Source organism: Pogona vitticeps, chromosome 11 (assembly GCF_051106095.1).
Source record: "Pogona vitticeps strain Pit_001003342236 chromosome 11, PviZW2.1, whole genome shotgun sequence".
Classification (NCBI taxonomy): Eukaryota; Metazoa; Chordata; class Lepidosauria; order Squamata; family Agamidae; genus Pogona; species Pogona vitticeps.
In genome coordinates this window covers 3,203,312-3,210,051 of record NC_135793.1, presented here as the reverse complement: position 1 = coordinate 3,210,051, position 6,740 = coordinate 3,203,312, and positions in this window count along the sequence as shown.

Here is a 6,740-nt window from a genome sequence, read left to right as displayed (position 1 = left end):
AGAGGGGGGAGCCTTTTAAGGGGGGAAAATCATTTAATTGGAAACAGGGCTCTCCCTTATCAAGGGGCTGAATATAAATTATGCTCTCCGAGACTGTTGCGAAAATAGGTCTCCCTGTATGGTTTTTCTCCAACATTTTGTTGCGGCTGTGGTAAAAAGAATGACGGACGGCTCCACCTTGGTCCATTAAGATGAATATTCTCTTCTGGTTTCCATTAGCAAAGCCTACAAAAAGCTTTGGGGAATCTGGTTTTTCCTTCCACTTTTTAAAGGGGGTGGGTGGGGGGAAGGAAGCCAAGCTCAGCACTCATGTTTCATCATTATTATCCCCGCAAAAATAGAACACACACAGGGTAATCTTCCTGAATAGTTTCCATGTGATGTGAATGGAACAAGGAGGTCTCCTCCAGCAAAAATCAGAGTTCGAATGGAAAGCCAGAGGAACTAGGCAGATTGCATAGAGAGCTGACGAGGGCAGGAAAGTCCATGCCACCAGGAGACTTATGGACTAAAAGGTGGAGGCCCACAAGGGGCAGCTTGCCAGGACCCCTGGCTCATCTTCTCTGCTCCTGCTGAATAGCTATTTAGGGTCTCGGTAGAAATTGGCACGAACTGCAAGTTCAACGATTCGTAACGATTTGCCCTTCAGACGAACAGGTGTCCAGCTTTTCTCAGCTGCACCTGTTCTGGTGGTCTCCCACTCAGACGAAGCTCCTGGAGGAGGTGGGGTAGGGAAGAAGCCTCTGAGTGTCTGCCTGATAGAGGAAGCGGGGCTGGGAAAAGCCGAACACCTGTTCGTCCAAAGAACGAATCAGCACGAACCAACAAATCAGAAATTTGTGCCCCTCTTTAGTGGCACGCAACCAGTCCTGCTAACTGGCATTCTCACAGAGGAAGGGGAAGTAGAAGGAGCTATACTAATTGTAGAAACTCTTAATTATGTTTAACTTTAGCATAGCTAGTTGGCTGGATAGCTCAGAGCCAGAGGTTGGGAGTTCGATTCCCCACTGTGGTTCCTGGGAGGAGAGGCAGCCTATTTGGCCTTGGGCAAGCTGCACAGTTTTAGCTCGTTTTGACTGTTTTAATGAATTATTTTAAGTTGTTTAGTAGCATTCATGGCTCGCCTAAGGCCCTTGGCTGAACAGTAGATGATCAATATTTTCAGATTTTGCAAATGTGTGCGTTTCAGAGAAACGGGTGCTATCAGAAAATGCAATATGATGTTTTCTTGCATGGATCCGGAAAGGCAGTAGCACCTGATGGGTTGCTTGTGTTTTCTTAATCCACTTTTCTTTCTGCACTCGCTGCATGTGTGTGCTTAGGGAGAAGGACGGTGGTGTTACAGGGCAAAACACACACCTTGTTTCACTCTTGAACTGGAGGAGAGAACTCTTGTGGGACAAACCTGGGGAGATTGTCTCTCCTAATGGCACTGTTAAAGCTTTCTCAACAAAAATGAGACCTTATCCAAGATTTCTACACATCCTTCTCTGGGGTTCAGTTAAACCCAGAACCAAATAATGATCAGGAAATGAACATTAGAGGGCGCTATCTTCCCGTTCTTGTATCTTCTATGCTTTTCAGGTCTTGGAACAACTAGTCAGCTAAGAGTGCCACACTGTGGAAGGTTTTAGTATTACAGACCAGAATTATGAGATTTGTACCCAAAAAATATTTCAAAGATCTCATCCCTCGTTTGTTTGTTTTTCCACTGGCTTCTCAAAAATCTCATCACTGCAACATGTTGCTTTAAGAGCCATGTTGGGGAAGAAAAAGCCTTCCAATGAAAATAAAACAAGAGATCTCTAATGATTTTTTAAAACATGTCTCATTTGTACCCAGTCTCTCAACTGCTGTGTATGCAGGATTCTGGCAACTTAGCAGGGGTTTTGCTGAAGGGTCTGTCCAGGTCAGAAATGAACTCTGGAATTCCAAAAGCCACTGCTTTGTTTTTTTATAGCTCTATTAGGCCAATCAAAAAGGCACAGAAAAGTGTGTAAAATCAGACACACACACACACACATACACACACACAAAAGTATGCAAGCTTTTCAAGAGAACATGCTCCTCATTGGCCAAGGTGTAAAAGGTAATCTTGGTGAAATGAAGTTCTCACCTGAGCATGGATTTTTGGAACTTCTGTTGTGCCATCTGGGCTATCCTTGCTTTTGTATGAATTCTGAAAACTTGAATTATTTCACTCCTTTTGCATCCGCTCCTGAAAAGCTTTATATCAAGGCGTGACTTCTTCTATTGGTCTTCTTTTGGAAGCTTGCCTTCCTTACTGAAGCTTCTTGAGGTCCTTCAGGAATGAGGACTTACTTGGAGGAAGGAGGCCTGAGGCCAGCCTCGTGGTGCTCAGTATGTCATATAAGTTGCTTGTTGAGTGGTTTCTCCAAGCCTCAATCTCCCAGGAAGTCAGGCTAAGGAGGTAACAGGTAGAAAAGAGCATCGACCAGTAGCCATGGACATTATCTATCATCAATCATCTTAGAATGGCAGAGCTGGAAGGGACCTGACAGATCCTCCAGTCCAGGCCCTGTGTCAAGGAGGCCCCATGGGGGAATCGATCTCCCGACCTCTGGCTCCACAGCCAGATGCTTATACCACTGAGCTGTCCAGAATGGCCATTACTAATGCTGCCTAACATTAATATTTCTATCACAACCAGTGACATGGTCAGACGAAGGGACTGGTTCTGTATGTGACCTCGGCTGTGTGGCTTGGCTTTTCCTTCAAGGCCCCCTGACCACAAAAAAAGCAGGCAAGCTCTCCCCCCCCAAAAAAAATGGCTAAATGCGGTTTTGTTGCCTCCAACTATTGGCGACCCTGTGAATGAGCCGTCTCCGAAAGAGTCTGTCCTCAAGAGCAATGCTGCCCAGTCCTTGTAGACTCAAGCCTATGGCTCCTTCAGCATCAGTCCCTCTCATAGCTGGTCACCCCAGCGGCACCTCGCCGACTAGCCACCGCAACTTGTGCAAACCATACACAAAGTCAACGGCCACATGACAACTACACTTTCAATAGGTGGCAAGCGCCCAGGGGTAACAGAGACGCATTCCTCAAAGAGGAACTATCGGGTGACCACATGAGCAAGAGATCGGTCTGTATTGGAACACCTGCTGTGCTTCTGATCCCTAGATTGCTCTGGGGGGGTCCAGAGCTCTCCCGCTTGACCCCCAGAAGTGGGTCCCAGGTGGAACCCGTGGCATGTTCACCTCCCATCCTCAGGCAGCCATGGAGGAGACGGGCTTGTGCCTATTTTCATGGAGATCGTCTCTTCACCAGAAGGTGGCAAGAGAAGCAGACGGCTGGGTAGCCCAGAGGGGCACCCACTCATACCTGAGGTCTGCACCAGACCCTGAAAAACGAGGGGCAGAGGGGCTGAAGGGAAGGAGTGGGGAAACAGACATGGGTGGAAACCGGCTTCCAGATGGGTCAAAATGGATACTGTTTGAATGGAAAGTCCCAATTTTTGAGGACGTCAAAGAGTGGCAATTCAATTCAACTCTTCTCTCTCACAAATACACACAGAGAGAGGGGGGAGGGACCCAGGTAGAGTCCAGGGTCACCCCTTGGGATGGTCAAGACTCATGCCTGGAATAGACAATATAATCTAATCCAAGGGTTCCCCACCTGAGGTCCCCAGATGTTCTTGGATGGCAACTCCCAGAAATCCTGGCCGCCCAGCGAGTGGGGAAGGATCCTGGGTGTTTTTATCCAAGAACATCTGGAGACCCAAGGTTGGGAACAGCTGGTCTAGATGGATTGACTTCCTATGAGCAAGATGTCTTCTGCCCTCCATCTTTTGGGCTGACACGCTGCATTTATAGTGGGGGGGGGAGAGCACCAGGACCGGGGGGGGGAGGATAGCGACAAAGATGAAGGGCCTTTGATGCAACATGGATGAAGGCGCTTTGTTTCCCCAGGAATGCATCCTGTGACTAAGTTTAGCCGTGGTCATGCCACCGAGAAGAGCAAGGAGAAGCCTAAAGGGCTTTCCTTTAAAAATAAATAAATCCCTCAATTATGCTGAAAATCACATGAGAAGCAGATGCAGCTTCTCATCCCTCAAGGTTGCCTAGAATTAGCATCCCGGACTTTGCAACACACCCTGTTCTGTGTGGGTTGCCCGGAAGTAAATTTTCCCAAGTGTGTCGCAATGTGACTTGCAGAGAGATTGGATAATGATAGATCCTGTTGAAAGCTACTAAGCCTTTGGGGATGATGTTATTTCCTTTTGATGGCATGCAAGGAACCCGATGGAGCCCACTTTCACAAAGACACGGTTATCCCACTCCATTGGTTTCCAGAAATAACCTAGTCATACAAGAACTGAGCATGCCAAATATCATGTATGGTATGCCAGGAGAAATGAACGGTCCTGGGGGAGGGGAGTGACCCCACACTGCAGCCTGTAATCATCCTCAACCCAGGGATGGCAGGAAGGCAGATTCAGAAACTCTGCTAGACTGAATTTTGATCTTGTATGCACTGTCTCAGGTCCTGGACCCAAGGACCACCACCATTCTCCTGGCATTGTTCAAGGCTTAAATGTGTACAGGTCAATGCTACTTGCAGAGTCAGAATAATCGGCGGTGAGAAATCCCGTGTATTCCTAGCCCTTCCAGACTCTAGTTGGCAGGGCAGAAAGGAATGAGGAGTGGCATTCAGCACCCCTCCTTCAGTTGTGTGTGCTTGCTTTCTTATTTCATTTCTATGAACGGTTTGTATAAAAAAAAAAATACAGTAAAGCTGAAGAAGACCACTGAAACAATCACAGTGCCAAAATATAAAGTAAATGACATTCCTGAAGAATTCCTAAGACTGAATAAAGAAGAGATTTGCATTACAAAACTCACATGTGCATGAAGTGGAAGAACCATGCTTCTGTGGGTACATGATCAGAGGAAACTTTCATGATTTCACTAGTCTGAGTTCACGTAACCATTAGGCAGAGTAAGATAATCACCTAAGGTGGCAGCTGATGGGAGGGGGGGCAATCATGCCAGCCTTCACCACTGACTCTGCTGTTACGGCTCCCTATGGACTCCTAAACACACCTGTTTCTTCCAGGTATGGTGAAGGGCCCTCACTCATCAACAGCAACAAGCTCATTTTCAGCCTCTGATCTGCCCTTCTTCGGTATATGAAAGGTTCTGTGCCTTCTGGAGAGCTTAGGGGTTTAGGCATCTGGCTGCAGAGCCAGAAGTTGGGAATTTGATTCCCCCCAATGGGCTCCTTGACAGAGGTTCCACTTGATCATCCATCGGGTCCCTCCCAACTCTAAGGTGATGATGAAGATGAAGACATTCTGCTCCAGGCAGCAAAATGTCTGGGGTCAGCCCTATCATTATTTGGATTTATTCAAGCTGATCACATGGATTAAATCACAGAGCACTCCACTCAGCTCCCCACTTAAGTCGCAGAATTGAGCCCCTCTCTCTGTTTTAGAGTTGAGAGCATAAAAGGAGGGGTGACATCCTGCACCTGAAAAAACAGTGGGATCAAAAGGGGGGGGGAGAAATAGGTGTAAGAATATATGGAGAAACTTGGTGAGATTCTCCGGGAATCTCCAAAGGAAAAGAAAGGCTTAAATTACATGTAACCATTATCCACATAAAATTATTCCTCGGATACAATACTTGGTCTATGTCTTAACACCAGCTGTTTTGTGGTCTGGATACAAATAGATATTCAGAATAAAATCATATGCTATTTACGAGAAATGAGTGAAGGAGAGGAAGAAAAGAATTACTGTAAGCTTCATTCAGAGCCAAGGCAGCCTCATGACCATGGAACAATGTGCTAGTCAAAAAGGCACCCAGCATCCGAGATGCTCCGGGTATCCTTCGGCCATTCAGTCTAGGTTGATAGATTGGTCACCCTGGAGGTCACAGGAAACCCAACTGGTCTGAAATTAGACTAGTCCAAAGCTGAACAAGCTAACTGCCATTTGCTAAGGGCAAGAGGGGGAGGGGGAAATTCCTTTGAAGCCAATAATTGCTATTCAGGAGATGCTATTAAGAGAATATAGGAAATTCAGACCAAAAAAAGAAAAACAGCAAAACAGCACTCCATAAATTCCTTCTGACTAACTGGATCACAAAAGATATCCATGTGATAACTTCTGCACTAAAAACATAGAGCTATAAAGATCCTCAATGTTGCCTTTCTTGTTCCTACTTGTATACCGCCCCATAGTGCTAATGCAGTCTCTAGGTGATTTGGGATCAAATTCAGGTTGTGATCAGAGGTGTGACTGTAATATTGCAGAAAGAAAGAAAGAAAGAAAGAAAGAAAGAAAGAAAGAAAGAAAGAAAGAAAGAAAGAAAGAAAGAAAGAAAGAAAGAAAGAAAGAAAGAAAGGAAGGAAGGAAGGAAGGAAGGAAGGAAGGAAGGAAGAACAAGAAAGAAAGAAAGAAAGAAAGAAAGAAAGAAAGAAAGAAAGAAAGAAAGAAAGAAAGAAAGAAAGAAAGAAAGAAAGAAAGAAAGAATTTCTGTAGCAGTTTAATACAACTAAAATACCAGAAATCAGACTATCCCTGTCTGTAAAAGACAAAACATTAAAGGAAAAAACTTTGGGAAGGAAGGCAGGGGGGGAAACTGTCAATCTATCCAGCACAAACCAATCATTCATTTCCACCTCTGAGTTCTAAGACAGCCCCGCCTCTCCACTGAATGTTCCTTTCCCTCTCTTTAATCTGTTGGAAGCAGTGTTTGTTAGTTAGCTGTTAACGC